Source organism: Lissotriton vulgaris, chromosome 9, assembly GCF_964263255.1.
Source record: "Lissotriton vulgaris chromosome 9, aLisVul1.2, whole genome shotgun sequence".
In the NCBI taxonomy this organism is placed as follows: domain Eukaryota; kingdom Metazoa; phylum Chordata; class Amphibia; order Caudata; family Salamandridae; genus Lissotriton; species Lissotriton vulgaris.
This window is the reverse complement of record NC_141697.1, coordinates 478,101,320-478,119,856: the sequence shown is the minus strand read 5'-3', so window position 1 is coordinate 478,119,856 and position 18,537 is coordinate 478,101,320. Positions and strand designations below refer to the sequence as shown.

Here is an 18,537-nt window from a genome sequence, read left to right as displayed (position 1 = left end):
TTCTAACTTTGTGCTTTTTACGCACCATAGACTTTGTATTGAGAAGTGCGTGCACTTTGAACACTGCACCCGAGTCCCGTGGGCCTTTCCCGACTTAGTTAACTCCAGTCTCGAATAGCTCCAGCGATTCCCAAGGCCCTAGGCCTCTTCACTTTCCTCTAGGTATCTCTTATACCACTTTCTTAGTATATGGTTTAGGTGGCCCCTAGGGCTCATCCATATTGTGCAACTTTTGTGTATTTTAAACTGTCTTGTGATTTTACGCTTGTGCTTCTGTGCTCATAAAGAGTCCAGGGGATTTTAATAGTTAATAAATCAATATATATTTTCAATATATATCTGTGTGGTGTCCCTTTCATTTGGTATTCAAGGGGGTTGTGTATGGTATAACAGCTGGCTTCACATGCCTTTCAGAGTTTAGCCTAAGACTGCTTTGTCCACGTTACCACTAGGATAACTGGTCTACAAGGTTGAATTACAACCATCATCATAAGGGTTGCTTGGCATGGTACAAAGTGATCACTAAGAATTAGTGAGCATTATATACCAGGCCAACTTCTCACAATAGGGTACTTAATATCTTCCTAAAAATAGCAGTTCTAAGAGGCCTTGCAGGTCTACTGGCAGGTCATTTCACAACCTCCTGGCAATCACTAGGAACTATTTGTCCCTTGCCTTTTTTGGACATGGGTGGAAATAGCAAATCTGTGTCAATGGATCTCAGAGTTTTGCAAGGACATATCAAACTATGGACTAGGTCAAGTATTTTGCTGCATTACTACAAAGTTTCTGAAGTGTAAGAAGATTCTTGAAGGTTATTCGAGCTGAACCAATGCATCTCTTTTCAAGGAGCAGAAATAGGCATTGATTTTCAGGATGAAAATACAAAGCTTATATAAAACTGTTCTGAAGTACACTCCGCTTCTTAAAATTCCTCTTAAGCTTCCCTTTTTTTCGCGTGGGGTAGTAGGCAATCCACAAGCCAATTAAAGCTTTTGCTATGGTGACCATGTTTTTTTGAGATTTAACATAACATGTTTTTGTAAGCATACTAAGATGCACATCTTCTGCCACCACCTCTTAAGGTTCCCGGATATCCCCGCATGTCAAAGTTGCTAAGTTCCAAAAGTGTGTCTTTGAAACAAAAAAGCATTGACAAGCAGGAAGAATATCATAAAGTTAAAATGCTGATCGATGGACGTGGAACACCTTTCCCTCGAGTGGGGAAAGTGTAAAAGAAACCTATCAACAGGTCAGCCACTGCTTTATTGCAGATCTTATTTGTGCCAACCTATAAAAATCACTTTTGCATCTTATAATTGTTCATCTTAACTACTGACCACGTTAGTTAAATAAACGCTGTAATAATTAGTTTTCTACAAAACTAAAGCGCATACTACCCATGCCTAAGGTAAGCATATTCAAGCTTGCATGTTAGATTTAACAGCAGTACCTAACTTTTAAAAGATACAGTTTCAACTGACTTACAAAGTGTTAAATCTATTATACAAACATTTCTTCAGTTTGACTTTAAACGTCCAGATCTAGCATGAATGGAGCAGTGGCATAGATAGACCTTTTGCTGTCTGTAGCTGTAAATGCTGTTGCGGCCCAGTAGCGGCGGCCGCTGGTAAAAGCGGGTGTGGGAGGCTGGCGATTCCTGCGTTCACCACCCACCAACGGCTGCCCGTAATAGTTTGCACACCCAACACTCGTGACGCTCAGGGTGGACTGACCTTACCCCCCACCTCCCCCTTGCTAAACCACTGGGATGGAATGGAGTGCAACACATCTGTTTCACTACCCATCTCACATAGTTTGTACCATTTATGAGTGTTCAAAGCTGCTAGTCTGCAGTCTCATATTTGAATGTAAAAATATGAAAGAAACAGGTTAGTGTTAGATTCCTTACTTTACAATATCCCCAGGCGTCAGACTGGATCCGGAAAGTTTTGCGTAGCAGTACCCCTGCGCATCGGTAGGAGTCGTCTGCGGCTCCACGTCCGTCGTCGGCATCGTTGGCGCCGGGATGACATCGTCGGAGTACTTAGACGCCACCCTCGCGCGCTGACGTCAGTTCTTCTTTTTTCCGCACCAGCAAGCGCAGATCCGGAAAAAGCAGTACTCCTTAGTCACTTTTTGACTATCTTTTTCGATCCTTTTTGGGTTCTTTTCGAGTCGGTAAACTCTCTGTGCCAGTAGGGATGCCCGGGTTCAAGCCCTGTGCTGACTGTAACCGTCTGATGTCGGTTACCGACCCCCACCGTTGGTGCCTGTATTGCCTTGGGGCCGACCACGACGACAAGTCGTGCCCCGACTGCCGGGCCTTGACATCGAAGGCTAGGCAGGAGCGGTCCCGTAAGCGCCTCGAGGTCCGGCAGTCCGCCCGCACCGTTCACGGTCCAGGTCGAGGAGGAGGTCCAAGGACCGGTCGCGGGGTCACAGTCATCGCAGCTCGGTGAGCCAACACCATTCGTCGGGCTCCAAGTCCTCAGGCAAGAAGCACAAGAAGTCGAAGAGATGACATCACTCTTCCGACTCCCCCCAACGCTCGCACAATGGGGGTTCGGGCGACACCGCCCACGCGGCTCCACCAAAGCCGCAGGTGCCGCTGCCAGCCCCATACCCGGCGGTCCCTGGGCTGAAGGCGACGCCGGAGGAGATCGCCTTCCTCATAGCCATGAGGTCGCTCTCTCCTCCGTCGGGTCCCGCTGTGGCGCCTTCGGGCCCCGCCGCCCCGACTGGGAGTCCAAGTGGGCCTAGTGCTTCGGCCCCGGCGCCGTCGACAACTTCCGTCCAGACGCCGCAGGGCCCCACCGGGTCCGGATCCGGGTCGCCGCTGTTCGAACTTACGGCCCCTCTGCCGGCACCGACCCCCAGGGTGTTACCCCCGACGCCATACTCGGACGGCGTTGTCCCCGGTCCCTCCCTCGGTCCGGATCCGGCATCAGACCGGCGTCGCTCGACGCCGCATTCGATGCCGAGAGAAGAGCAATTCTTCTATGATCCGGCTCCATCCTTTGCACAGACTATGAGGAGATGGGAGACGAGGAGGATTGGGAGGACCCTCTGGCATGAGAGTGCCAGTCGTATCAGGACTGGGCAGTGGATCTAGGGGAGGCCAGTGGTTTGGACACTTCGTCCGACACTGGCTTTGTCTCCCCTCCTACCTTGGCTACAGAGGAGGGGGCTGCTTACAGTGTGGTGCTGACGAGGGCAGCCAAGGCCTTGGGTCTTGCGCTCCCCGTCGCGGCCGTGAGGACTAACCTTTTCACCAAGGTCCTTAAACCACAGGCAAGCTCTTCTGAGCCTCTACTGCCGTTTAATGAGGCCCTTACTGATGTTCTGTTGGGCACTTGGTCCAGGCCCGCTACAGGTCCTCCTGTAGATCGGAACGTGGCCAGGCGCCACCGCCCGGCCCCGGGTGACCCTAGCTTCCTGTCCACCCACCCCACCCTGAGAGCCGGGTTATCCAGGCCTCTAACTCCCAGACCGCATTGCCCACTGCTCCACCTGATCGGGAATCCAAAAGGTATGAGCAGTTCGGTAAGAAGCTGTTCTCCTCACTTAGTTTCGAGTTGCGGTCGGTCCACACCGCTTGCCTTTTGGGCCGTTATACCCACTCTCTGTGGGACATGGTCGTGGACGTGCTGCCAGCTTGCCCGGAGGAGGCCCGGGTCAAACTCGCTCAAACCCTTGCGGAAGGGCGGGATGCAGCACGGTACTCCACCCCATGTGGGCTGAATACCACAGACTCGCTGGGCAGGGCGATTTCCACGACGTTGGCGGTTCGCCACCATGCCTGGCTGAGGCCTGCCAACTTTTCGGCTGATGTCCAGAATTCCCTCCTGGACATGCCGTTTGATGGCCGTCGCATCTTTGGTGACAAGGCAGACAGTGCACTTGAGCGTTTCAAGGACTCCTGGGTTACGGCCAAGTCCTTGGGCCTGTCAGACCAGCACCAGCAAACTTCTGCCTTTCGCTCCTTTCGTGGCCAAGGAAGGGTGCGCCCCCTCACGGCCTGCCAGCCACGGCCCGCAGACTAACATCCAGCATGGCGGCAGACATGGTAACCCCCGTGGCGGTGCCAAGGGACAGCGGCGAGGCCAGCCCACATCCACCCCCGCAGCATCCGCCTCAAAGCCTTCCTAGTCCAAGCTTTCAGGCCAATTCGATGCCAGTGGGGGCAGGGTTCGCCATCACCTCCTCCACTGGCGCTCCATCACATCGAACAGGTGGGTGCTGCAAATCGTCCGAAGGGGCTACTCCCTCCCCTTCGAGGCGACCCCTCCAGCCATGCCACCGCAGTACCACCGTATGTCGGGGGATCACTTGCAACTTCTGCAAGAGGAAGTTATGGCCCTCTTGGCCAAGGGGGCCATCAAGCGTGTTCCTGGGCCAGAAGTAGGGTGTAGTTGTTACTCCTACTACTTTCTGGTTCCAAAGAAGGGCAAAGGGAGCCTACGCCCTATCTTGGACCTGCAGAACGGCAGCGGCTTCCTCCGGAAGGAGAAGTTCAAGATGCTGACTTTGGCTCAGGTCTTAGCTGCCCTAGACCCAGAAGACTGGATGGTAGCGTTGGACTTGCAGGATGCATATTTTCACATTCCCCTCCTGCCGGCCCTCCGGCATTACCTGCGGTTCACGGTAGGCCGAAAGCAGTTCCAGTTTACCGGGCTCCCCTTCGGCCTTACCAGCACCCCTCGGGTGTTCACGAAAATGATAGCGGCGGTCGCAGCTCATCTGCCCAATTAGGGGTGTCAGTCTTCCCTATCTTGACGACTGGTTGTTGAAGGCGGGCTCGCCCCAGACAGTCGTCAGCCACCGCCAGACTACGGCCGACCTCCTGCACCTGCTGGGGTTCTCCATCAATGTGCCAAAGTCACACCTGTGTCCCTCTCAGAAGCTCCTCTTCATCGTTGCGGTTCTGGATTCGGCGCAGTTTCGGGTTTATCCTAATGTCAGAACCCCAAAACAGAATGGTCAAGTGATTTTCACTCTCCAGAAAGATTACCGTAAGTCTCTGCGGTGCAATGAATGGACAGTATTGGTTCACAATAGGAACCTGAAGATGGTTGCCGCCGATGGTTGCAGGTTGGTGGTCTAGCTGTTTACCGATCTGCAGGTGTCTCAAGTAATGAGAGGCGCGGGAATGCTAACAGCCGCACACTTCACCTGAGAATCCGCCGTGACCAGTCGAGTGTTCTGGAGATCCCAGAAGAGATGTTCGAGAGTTATTAAATGTGCATATATTTATTGCGCATTTTGAAAACCGGAGAGAGTTCAAGTAAATGAGCGCAAGGAGTCCTGATGTGAGAGTATTACTTACCCGGCATTAAATTCATCTCTTCAGTCGTCACGAGGCCTCCATCGGCAGCGGTGCAAATCTGAAGAAAAGCTACACGACGACTACAGAGAGGAGAGAAAAGGGAACAGACAGATAAGTCACTGAACTGGCAATTAAATATGTACAATTGTTAGTTAACAATTATTACAGACTACCTGGAATAGAGAATGAGAAAACGCTTACCTGAGTAAGGATATTGCGACTGTTACCTGAAAAGACAGAAAGAGAGACAATTACTACATACAGTTATAGAACCTAGAGTAGGTTTATAGACACTTATAGAGTAGAGTAATGTACAAACACGAGTTCATTAAAAAGAGAAATTCGTTTTACAAATAGGCACATATAAGATTAGAGATAGGGAACAGAATAGTTTAGTACTTACTAAGAAGAGTTGGAAGATATACAGCTATCAAATAAATAAAGAGAGGTAAGAGTTCGAAACCAAAGAGTTATAGATAGAAAGGATAAGTCTGAAAGATAATAATTAATCTTGTTAATATAGGTTAATACAAGAGATAAGAAAAACCCTCAAAAAGACGTAAGAGAAGAGAAGCACATCTCTGGAATAATTAGGTAAAAAATTCAATAGAGCAGAATAGAAAGAAAAGACTTAGAGTAGTGTAGGAACTTGTAGAATAACCTTTCTGCTATCAATATTTAGGTTTTCTCTGAATTCGAGGTCTGCAGGACGGACTAGACACGAGAAGCAGAGGAAGAGTTCCAGAGCAGTCTCTTCTACCATTTTCTTATTTTATCCACTCCCCCTTCCCCCTGGAGGGTTTCTTAGAGTCAAGTTCTATAACTGGCTCTGAGGAATCTCCTAGAAGGAGTAGGGAACTATCGACTTAAGCTTCCAGGCAAGTTTCCAGTAGAGAAATAAAGGAAATCTTCAGCTTCTGCGCAAGAACCTGTGGTAAAAATTAACTATAGTCTCTGACACCTCCCGAACGGCGGGTTCAGGATATTCAGGCTCTGATTCCAATCTTTCAGCCTTTATCCCGAGTCTCGGTCAGGTTGACGCTGCGGCTTCTGGGGCTGATGGCCTCCTTCATCCTTCTGGTGCATCACGCCAGGTGGCGGATGCGGGCTCTGCAGTGGGACCTGAAGTTTCAGTGGGCCAACCGGAGCACGTAGTAGTGACGGATGCGTCCCTCCTGGGATGGGTGAGCCACATGGGAGAGGTGGAGATCAGAGGCCTCTGGTCTCCGGCGGAGTCCCGGCTCCATATCAACTTTCTGGAGTTGCGGGCGATCCGACTTGCACTGAAGGCATTCCTTCCCTCTGTCCGGGGAAGTATAGTGCAGGTGTTCACCGACAACACCACCGCCATGTGGTACTGCAACAAACAGGGCGGGTGGGGTTGTGGACCCTTTGTCAGGAGGCTCTGCTCCTCTGGCAATGCCTGGAACACCAGGGTGTCACCCTGGTGGTTCAATACCTGGCAGGTTCTCTGAACGCCTGGGCGGTTGAACACAGCTGCTGGTGCATGATGGATCATGAATGGCATCTGAACTTGGACGTGGCGGAAGGCCTCTTTCAGCGATGGGGAGAGCCTTGGTTAGATCTATTCGCCACCGAAGAGAACGCGCAATGTCATCAGTTCTGTGCGTTGGAATTTCCAAGGCGGTACTCGCTCTGAGATGCTTTTCGTCGCGAGTGGAGCTGCAGTCTATTGTACGCCTTTCCACCTATACCACTTTTGCCCAGAGTGCTGAAGAAGATCAGGGGTGACCGGGCCTAAGTCATCCTTGTGGCTCCGGACTGGGCACGAAGATACTGGTATCCCGAGCTACTCAACATGTCAGTCAATCCCCCGATTCGTCTGCCTCTTCAAGGAGGACCTTCTGTCGCAGCAGCAGGGGACAGGACAGTCCTCCACCCCCATGCGTGGAGATTGAGCGGCGACAGTTGAGGCCATTTGACTTGCCTCCTGAAGTCTGTGATGTGATTCTGGCAGCCAGGCGACCCTCCACAAAATCGGTATACGCCTGCAGGTGGAACAAATTTGTGGCATGGTGCACAGCAAAGGCTGTGGATCCCCTTTCTGCCCCCCTTTCAGAGGTTCTCCTCTTTCTTCTTTCTCTTGCCCAGCAGGGCTCTGCTCTGGGCACTATCAAAGGCTACCTCTCTGCCATTTCAGCCTTCTTGAGGCTTCCTGATCAGCCTTCTCTTTTCAAGTCCCCTGTTGTAAACAGATTCTTGAAGGGCATCACTCACATGTTTCCTCCTGTTCTTTTCGTGATGCTTCAGTGGGACTTGAACCTTGTTCTGACTTATTTCATGTGCGCTCCTTACGAGCCACTTCATAATTGCCCTCTTCCTCTTTTAACTCTTAAGACTGCACTCCTGGTTGCCATCACCTCTGCCAGGAGAGTGAGTGAGCTCCAGGCTCTTTCTTCTCAACCTCCTTTCCTCTCTGTGCATCCGGACAAAGTTGTCTTGAGAACGTGTCCCTCTTTCCTGCCCAAAGTAGTCACAGCCTTCCACATCGGGCAGTCCATCACCTTGCCCACCTTCTTTCCGCCTCTGCATCCCTCGAAAGAGGAAGAGAGGTTCCACCATCTGGACCCAAAACGTGCGCTCTCATTCTATCTGGACCGCACACGCCAGTTCCGGGTGGACGACCAGCTCTTTGTTGGTTACGTGGGCGCTAAGAATGTACGGGCGGTGCACAAACAAACCATTTCTCGGTGGGTCATTTTGTGCATAAAGGCTTGTTATTCACTGGCTAAAAAGGAGCCTCCTGTGGGGCTGTGTACCCATTCCACTCGGGCCACAGCGGCTACTACTGCCCTGGGTCAGGGAGTCCCCTTGCAGGACATCTGTCAGGCAGCTACTTGGGCCTCACTGCACACGTTCGCTAGACACTACTGCCTGGACAGCCAAGTCCGGAGAGATGGCTTTTTCAGCCGTTCTGTTCTCCAGGACTTTCTGGTGTGATCATTGGTTCGCAGACCCACCACCGGGGTTGGTATTGCTGGGGTATCTATTCTAAGGTAAGGAATCTAACACTAACCTGTTTCTTTCAGATGCACAAGTTACTTACCTTCAGTAACAATATATCTGTAAGAAACAGTAGTTAGTGTTAGATTCCTTACCGCCCCACCCATCCTCCCCGTTCTGCGAACCGTTATCTAGGGTTAAGGAAATCTCTTTCAGGGCCCTAGTTTCATGGCACCAGTGTTGGTTTTTATCATGGCTCTGCGTTTCTGGCGTGGAAAAGCTGTGTATAAGAACTGACGTCAGCGCGCGAGGGCGGCATGTAAGTACTCCGGCTACGTCATCCCGGCGCCAACGACGCCGACGACAGAACGACGGACGCGGAGCCGCAGACGATGTCTACCGACTCGCAGGGGTACTGCCATGCAAAACTTTCCCGATCCAGTCTGACGCCTGGGGATATTCTAAGGTAAGGATTTTAACACTAACTACTGTTTCTTACAGATATATCATTACCGAAGGTAAGTAACTTGTGCGTTAAGCAACTGGCTCTGTTTGTGTGCATTTTTCAGCTGACTTACACACAAATCAGAATATTAATTAAAGCACAAAAATGTTTTTAATTTTATGCCAAAGGCTCATATAGGTAGGTCCTGTTTGGCTGATAGAAGCTACCCATATGACAAAATTGCGTCTTCCAGAGTCCAATAAATTAAAAGAAACAATGGGAAACATGATAAAAAGATAGATACCCTTACAGACAGATTACGCTCTATAGCAACTTTCAATTTCACATCTTTAAATGATATCACAGGTCACTGATCATTCTTTTAATTCAAATTGAATATTTCATAAAAGGGTGAATCGGTGTTCCTCAGTTTGTCAGTAACAGATCCCTGAAGGGTATGTTCCTGAGAGTTCATGCATTAGTGTACACCGACCCTTTTATTACATCATATTCACTCACTACATTATGGACTCCATGTCAGGAACTCCAGGTGAAGGACCCCTCAAGGTCAAGGAATATCTCCCTGCAGATGTAGTGTACTGAAGCTGAGGAGCATACAAAGCCATACACCAGGAAAGAACAAATACAGAACAAAGCACAGGAACAGGATCAATCAATCAATCAATCAATCAATCAATCAATCAATCAGTGCATTTGTAAAGCGCTCTACTCACCCGTGAGGGTCTCAAGGCGCTGAAGGGGGGGGGGGGGGTGCTGTTACTGCTCGAAGAGCCAAGTCTTGAGGTGTTTCCTGAAGGTGAGGTGGTCCTGGGTCAGTCGTAGGTGGGTGGGTAGGGAGTTCCACGTCTTGGCAGCCAGGTAGGAAAATGATCTTCCTCCGGAGGTGGTTCTGCGAATCCGTGGCACGCTGGCGAGGCTGGCGGAGCGTAGCTGGCGGGTTGGAGTGTGGAACGTGAGGCGGCTGTTGAGGTATTCAGGCCCGTGTTGTGGAGCGCTTTGTGTGCGTGGGTGAGGAGCCTGAAGGTGATCCTTTTGCTGACGGGAAGCAAGTTCAGGTCTCTCAGGTGGCCAGATATGTGGCTGTGGCAAGCGAGTTGTGCGGATACGTTCTGTATGCGCTGAAGCCTTTTCTGAAGTTTGGCTGTGGTTCCTGTGTAGAGGGTGTTCCCGTAGTCCAGTCGGCTGGTGACAAGTGCCTGGGTGACCGTCTTTCAGGTTTCGGTAGGGATCCACCGGAAGATTTTTCCGAGCATTCAGAGGGTGTTGAAGCATGTGGATGAGATGGCGTTGACTTGCTTGGTCATCGTGAGGGAGGAGTCCAGGATGAATCCCAGGTTGCGTGCGTGGTCCGTGGGTGTCGATGCGGTGCCCATCGCTGTGGGCCACCAGGAGTCGTCCCAGGTGGATGGGGATGGTCCGAGGATGATGACCTCCGTCTTGTCTGAGTTCAGTTTGAAACGGCTGAGTTTCATCCATTCCGCGACATTTTTCATTCCTTCCTGGAGGTTGGATTTGGCGGTGGCTGGGTCTTTGATGAGGGAGAGTATCAGCTGGGTGTCATCAGCGTATGAGATGATGTTGAGGTTGTGTTTGCGTGCGATGGCAGCGAGGGGGCTCATGTAGGTGGTGGACGTGAGGGAGTTGTTTATGGCGTTCTGGAGGTGGGGTGCGATGGCGGAGGATAGAGAAGGCAAGCAACCTTAGCGTGAACAAACAAGGAATGGATCAATAATGGATAAACACCTTGGGCTACCATAAGGGTTGTTCAGAGGTAAGACTCAGAATTTACCACAGCGACAGGAAATGTGAATGCCTCTGTGCAGATTACTCTTACAGATGGTCATCCTGCAAGTCCCATAGAAAGGGTGCAGCAGAAGTGATTCTGTTTCTTAACCTTAGGGCATAAACAAGGAGTGTACTTAAATACACTAGACAAGCTCTTATGGGTCCAGCTGGAGACACAGTAGCAATTCTTAATAAAAATAGAAATAGTACACTGTCACAGCTAGGGCTCTTTAGACTACATATAACACAATACAAAGGAGGGGTCAGGAATTGCCTCATTTAAACCAGGAGCCAACCCCTGTACAAAGGAATACACTTACACACAAGTGAGAACCAAATAGTACACTTACCGGACAGAAGAGCCCAAGAGGAAAATGCAGAGCAAGCACTAGAATGGAAACCTGAGAGCTGTAGCAAACACCCAAGCAAAGTATTCTTAAAAGAAAACTGGAGAACAGGCAAGTCAGTACAATGATCCTAGGAACTGTTTCAAGCAAGAGACTGGAACTTCGGAAGCAACATGAATAGGGAAAGGGAAGATAATAGCAGGAAGAGAAGGAACAATCTAGGAACAAGTAGAAAGGAAGCAGCTCTGGAGATGCACCAAACTGTAGAAAAAAGGCAGACAAGGGAGTAAATAGAAGTAAAACAGGGCTTGGAAAATCTGTAACAGGTTGCACAGGAACTAGACACAGGCTTTGGCCGAAGGAAGGCAGAAACTGGTGTGAAAAACAAGCAACTTCAATGCATGAACAAGGAGCTTCAGCTAAAGGCAGTTTCTATGCACTACCTGGCAGCAGCACGCCCAAGGAGGAGTCACACGACTGGGCTGCACAAGACTCGTCACAGGTGTGTGCTTCCAATCTCTCACAAGTCCCATAGGAAGAAGTGTTATTTTTTTTCAAATGAAAAGTCCCTTCTAAGGAATGTCTTTTCTCGTTGGTTTCCCCTAAAACATATGTGTACAGTTTCAGTCCTCTGGCAGGACAAGGTATTTAACAGTGTATTATCTTAAAATGCAAAGATAAAGCTGGCAAATCGCAGTTTTACTTAGATATTCCATGCTTCTTCAGTTTTCTCTGTATTGTACTGATATGAATGAGCACATTGGGAACAAATGCTTAAACCATAGGATTTAGAACTCCTTCCATAGTAGTGACTGATGTATGGAATAGTTTGTACTTTTTATATCATTCCCATGTACTGACTGATCTTTCAAGGTCCTACTATATGCACACACATGTGGATGGGGCTTTAAAGAGGGTGCTTAAGATGTGATTCTTACCTGAGCCAATTTAACAATTATGCATTTTCCTTCAGATTCCTGGGTGAAGATGAGTGACACATTTCTAAAAGACATTATACATATTGTCAGCTGGGTTTTAGATATGACTTTACAACCTTCAATATTTCCGGAACTTTACGCACAATGTTCATTTCAAAGGTGTAACTACCAAACATTGATTTTGCAATGCTTGTGTATGATAGGCTTCTTGATCTATGGGATAGTATAGTTTAATCTCCCTGTATTGACTAATAACTTGTCAGCTCCAAAGTAATTTAGTGAGACTACCAATATGAAGAGACAACAGTGATGTCATCATGTAAGGTGACAAGCCATATGCTCTGTTGTAGTTTCCTTTCCGAAATTACAATAAACATTTAAATGGGAACTGTTCCTGAGACCATAATAGCCCGATGAGTCACCCTACTATAGGAAATTGGTTTACTGGTTGAGGGGGTGAAACCCTTCTTAAGCAGCAACCACAATTCCTTTCAGGGTAAAGTCACGAGAAATCCCAAATTACCATGTGCTTAACCCTCTAGTAGCTTAGCTCAAAAGCAATTAGGCTAACCTTAGAGGTAATGTGTAAAGTATTTATAGAGCACTTCAAACAGTAATAAAATAAAAACACAACACAAGAAAAAATCCCTCATCAATTTAGTAAAATAGAGTAACACTTATTAAATTATTCGAGACCAAAATGACAAAAATCCATTCAGTAGAACTGGAGCTAGGCAATTTCAAAGGAAAGCACCTAAAATCCCAAAATGCTACTCGCAGTTATCTGGTTGTGTGAGACTAGGAGGTGAGTCCCGCTGAAATAGTTGCCTTCAATAGTCCAGCGCAAAGAGTTCTATTTGTGGCGGAGGAGCCCTGAGGTGGAGGGAGAGCATCACAGATGGTAGTCACTGTGGTGCAGAGAGCAGGCCGGGTGTCGTGGTCAGTAGTCACTGTACTGTGAATATCCTGTTGAGCGTCACCGACGATCGGTGCTGGAAATTCACGTTGACAATCACCATGGGCTGTTAACTTTGTAGCTTGAAGTGCCGATCTTGCATTGCTGGGCGTGGCTAGTGGTCACGGTGGCAGGAAGAATCAGGTTAATCTGAGCCTTGCTTTGGCAGGCATTATGGGTGGCAGAATCCTGGTGTAGACAGGCTTTTTTGCTGTTGATATCAGCCCAAACCTGTAGGATTCTCCTTTTCTTGGCAATAGGGCTGAATTGATGCCACACAAAGAGGCACCTCTTAGAGATCAGGAACTCAGTCCAGGCAGCATGTCAACTAGACAGCTGCATAGATGTCTTTGGAGCTTGTTATGTACCTGTAACTCAGAGCAGAAGGTCTGTCACCTGTCCATTGGAAATACTTTAGCCTGGGATAAAGGGTGGTGGTCCAGTTTTCCTTTTCAGAAAGCGGGACAGCAGGCAGCAGGGCAACAGAGTAGCAAGGCAGACGAGTAGCAGATCTTCTGGCAGCAAAGCAGCACAGCGGTCCTTCTTCTGTAGTATCCACAGGTCTAGATATGTACTGAAGAGATGTGTCTGAGGCGCCAATAATTATACTTGGTGCCAGCTTTGACGTAGGTGAAGGTTCTAGAGGTTTACATCCCCAGAGGTGTTTAGAATTTCCTGCCTCCCTGCTCTGGCCCCAGCCTTGCTGGGGACAACAAAGACCGGTGTCAACCCCTTTTTGAGTGTGCTTAGGCAGACCCTTTGTGAAGGCGAATGTGGTATGTAACAGCTCCTCCCCCTCATCAAGTCAGAGATGGGCAAATCCTGCCTACACCTATTTCTCCTTTGTCACACTGTCTGGGGGTAATACACAAAGACCAAATACCAGATACACCTAGTCATGTGACCCAGGATAAAGGTTGCAGGCACGAGATTATTGGGACAAGTAGATGCCAACTTTCTAAAAGTGCCATTTTCAAAATTCAACTGTGAAAAAAAATGAAGACAAAATCATTCTGACTGTTGGATATAATCAAAGTGCTAATCGTCACTGATATACACATGCATACATGAAAACTGGCTTTCCACTATACAAAATACTAGTATGTTGGATACAAAATTATTACATTTATTCAATAAATAACAGAACATACAAATGTTTGAGAATTAATATATATTAAACCATAAATGACCCAAGCGCAACCAACACCGCACACACACTATCAATAATACAGACCAGTGCATACCCACACATACACATTCGTCCTAGAAAGATAAGGGTTCAAAACATTCTAAATACAAATATATACAAAGAGCCACAAACCCCCTTTGACACTGCGGTTTCTACAATGGTAGAATACAGGGTTATTTCATAGATAAGGAACAATAGGTGATACATGTCCTTAATCAAAATCAATTTCTTATTGACATGGTTGTAGATATTGAGGGGAGACAGATAAACATAGAAATTCCAACGCTGTAATTTCTATGTTTATATGTCTCCCCCCAATATGTCAATAACTGAGGATGAGTATTGGCTCTCACGAAGATTGTGGAAAAGCACGTACAGGCTGTGCTTTCCAATTTCCTTGAGACCAACGAGATCCTGCATGCCACCCAGTCAGGTTTTCGTCCCCATCTTAGCACAGAGACTGCGCTCCTTGAGGTCTCAGAAACCATTAAAGGTGTTCTGGACTCTGGGGGCAAAGCCATGCTAGTGATGTTGGATTTGTCGGCGGCATTCAACACCGTCCCCCATGATGGTCTTCTTGCAAGACTCTTTGAGATCGGTCTACGGGGGACGGTGTTCGACTGGTTTGCTTCCTTTCTAGCCGGCCGCCGGCAAACGGTCTGGGCGTCGCCAGATTCCGCCGTGATGCCGCCTCTGGGAGTCGGGGTCCCACAGGGCTCTATTTTGAGCCCGACCCTATTCAACATCTTTATGACCCCATTGGCGGCGTTGGCGGAGTCGTATGGCGCCCAGATCGTATCCTACGCGGACGACACCCAGCTCCTCTTCTCTTGTAAGAGAGGAGGAGACTTTGATGAGGAGAGTATCCGGGATTGCCTTGGGGCTGTTTTTCAATGGTTCCAACTGAACAGCCTCAAGTGCAATTCCGATAAGTCCGAGGTACTCTTCTTCGGGTGTGACATAGAGCCAGACTGGCAGGCCTGGTGGCCGATTAATATGTTTCCCCCGTCTTGTTCGTCCCAAGTCGCCAAGAATTTGGGGGTCAAGATGGATAAGGGGCTAACATTGAAATCTCAGATCCTTGGGGTGGCGGGCACCTGCTTCGGCATCCTTAGGATGTTGCGGAGAATCCTTCCCTTGTTGTCCGAGGAGCACAGGAAACTGACAGTGCAGGCTTTGATTGGGTCCAGGTTGGATTATGCCAACATTCTCTACCTGGGCCTACCAGAGTACTTGCTGCAGCGGCTCCAAGTGGTGCAGAACGCTGCTGCGAGAGCAATCTTTGGATTAAACAGACGGGCCAGTGCATCGGGCCTGTTGAAATCCTTGCACTGGCTTCCTATCCGGAAACGGATCACTTTCAAGGCTCTGACTCTGGCCTATAAAGCTCTCCACGTGGTGGGAGCAAAATACCTTCAAAAGAGACTGGCCTTCTATCAACCGACCAGGTCTTTGAGGTCGGAATCTCTGTTTTTGGCGGTTGTCCCGTGCGTGAAGAGAGCGCGTTTGGGAGGCCGCTCTTTTGGATTGCTGGCGCCACAGTTGTGGAACTCTTTGCCGCTTGCTCTGCGGGGAGCTACTAGCCTACTTGCTTTTAGAAAAGGCCTTAAAACCTGGTTGTTTAGCCAGTAGCCTGTTTTCCTGTATTTACTTGTTTGGTATTCTTCCTTTCTTTTATCGGTGTTATGTTATTGTGCTGCAGCCTTCCTTTTCCAATAAAGCGCCGGGACACTCATTTTGAGTAGCCGTGCGCTATACAAAAGAATAAATAACATAACATAACATGAACTTTTTAAATACATTGCACCCTCAAAGGCTGTTTAGGGCCTACTTTAGGGGTGAATTATATGTTTTAAAAAGGAAGGTTAGTGTCTGGCAAATGTTTGATTTTCCCAGGTGGAATTGGCATTTTAAACTTTACACACAGGCTGCAATGGAAGGCCTGACACATGTTTAAAATGGCTACTTAAGTGGCTGCCACAATAAGTGCTGCTGGCCCACTAGTAGCATTTAATTTTCAGTCCCAGGGTGCATGCAGAACCACTTTACTAGGGACTTAGCAATAAAACACATGTGTCAATCGCGTGTAAGCTAATATTACCATATTTTACAGAGAAAGCACACGCCTAGAAAAACTAGATCAGCAAAAATGGAGGAGTAAGGTGAAACGTTTGGGGGGAGACAAACTTAAGGCTGTCAGGGCTAACACCCACAGTTAGAGATGGCTTCAGATTGTTGAGTTCCTTTCATCAGACCATCAATAGCTCTTTACTGAGGTGGTATGATTGCAATGTATTGAATAAAATGTGAGTAGTGTATTTCATTTGTTGAAATTCGATCTTGTCAATGCCATTAAGTCTGCAGAAGAGGCGCAACAAAAGGCAACTAGTTCTTCCTCCAGGCAAGCTATAAGATTGGCCAAAAACACCAGGGAAAATACAAGTATGAAAAAGTTTCTAGAAGCAGCCCAAATTAAAGACTCAAAGTATTTTTGGCATCAAGTGTCCCACAGGGGCGGGAGGGATCCTAATACACCAGAATTAACAAACAAATGGTTCTGTCGGGTATAGACAATTTCTTTGGAGTGGGCTGTAAACAGCTCCAACGCACACAAACAATCAAAAACTCTCTGATAGTCAAAGTTTTTATATTATTAAAAACAGATAGAAGAAAAAGAATTACAGTAGGAATTACTTCATTCCACTACATTACAAACAATAACTTAAAATTACGTGAATAGTGACTGCGGTGATTCAGGTGACAAGTGCAACATTTGATTGTCTTTTCCCACGGACAGCTCGGTTGGCGTGCAAATCCAGATCGCCTTTTGACTACATCGCGGAGTATTGATCGCTGATGTTACTTGATCAAGGGTTGACCAACGGGCTACCCTCTGGAAGAAATCACGCCTTGACCGATCCCCCCCCCCCTGTCTTGATAAAGACCCGCCGCGACCACCAACTGGGGCGCATCCAGGGTCGAAACGTCGACGCTCTAACATTTGGCCAAGTGAACTCCAGGAATATGGACATTAACCACTAAACTTTCCTTGGAACTTTTACTAATACAAAACTGGCCCCTTAAACGATAGAAACCACATCGTTTAAAACTTCCCCCGGTCCTTTATTTGAAATTTTATTGTAAATAATATGGTTTTGTAAATAAGTGTCACCAATCAAATGTTGCACTTGTCACCTGAATCACCACAGTCACTATTCACGTAATTTTAAGTTATTGTTTGTAATGTAGTGGAATGAAGTAATTCCTACTGTAATTCTTTTTCTTCTATCTGTTATTAAATAATATAAAAACTTTGACTATCAGAGAGTTTTTGCTTGTTTGTGTGCGTTGGAGCTGTTTACAGCCCACTCCAAAGAAATTGTCTATACCCGACAGAACCATTTGTTTGTTAATTACGTATACCCAGGTTCTGAGGGACACAGGGTCACCCCATTTTGTTAAAACCTAATACACCAGAGGCACACATTTTAGCTAGAGAGTGGGTGGCACATTTTGGAGTCTTATACTCTGCTGATGTAGGTCATGCCCCCAGCTCCCACTTTTATTACACATTCTTTTTCTTCCCAAAACACTCTTACTAATGAATGTTTTCCTACTCTTTTCATGGCTGACACAGCAGCAGCACTTAAAGCACAGAATCCAGGGAAGGGCCTGGGTCTGAACAAGATTCCTGTTGATCTTTTTTGCTCTGATCCTGATATATGATGCCTTAGATAAATGCTCTATCCCATGCAATTCTGGCAGGAGTTCCGATACGTGACACGTGGAGTGGTGCAAAGATACTACCCATATTTTAAAAGGGATCTTTTAACCCATGTAATTTCTGGTCAATTAGCCTGACCGACAATTTGTAATCTACAAAAGGTATTCTATAAGCGGATACTGGACAAACTCACTGCCTGGATGGCAGAAAATCAAATTGTAAATCAATTTCAAGCAGGTTTTAAATAAAGTAAGTACAGTAGATTAGGCTTTTTTTATTCTTGCTGATTTGGTGGAAGACAGTGAATATGAGTGGAGGTTGCTTGTATGTAGCTTTTGTTGATCTACAAGCAGTGTTTAAAACGGTTCCAGATAAGCTGTGGCAGGTTCTTCTCACTTTGAATACTCCTTCTGACATGCTTGCTATTATTATGTGCTTATACTTAAACAATTTTGCCCATATTTGCTGTGGCCTCAATGGCAAACTCTCATGAAAAATAGAAATTAGAAAAGGAGTTTGCCAGAGCTGTGTTCTAACTCCAAAACGTTGTTCTTTTCATAAATGTCTGGACAACACTTTTTTTCTTTGTGAGAATGACTCACCTACATTAGCAGGCTCAAAAGTGCCTGTATCACCTTTTACTGATGACACTCTATTGATCTCCAAAACACAAAAAGGTTCCAGATCATAATTGAGACATTTGGTTTAGTTTGCAGTAAACATGGACTAGAGATAAATTGCCCCAAAAAAACAAATGTATGGTATTTAATTCTAAAAAGTCGCTATGATGTAGATTAACCCTGGGTATGCTTGGAAGAGTTAAAGAATGTTATTATTTAG

The 18,537-nt window shown here is 47.3% G+C and overlaps 1 protein-coding gene across 1 annotated transcript in view; it reads left to right on the top strand.

Moving 5' to 3' along the window:
• Positions 1-18,537, top strand: part of SYNE2 (spectrin repeat containing nuclear envelope protein 2) — a 1,750,628-nt gene that overhangs the window by 772,566 nt on the left and 959,525 nt on the right. The gene's annotated exons all lie outside the window — the stretch shown is intronic.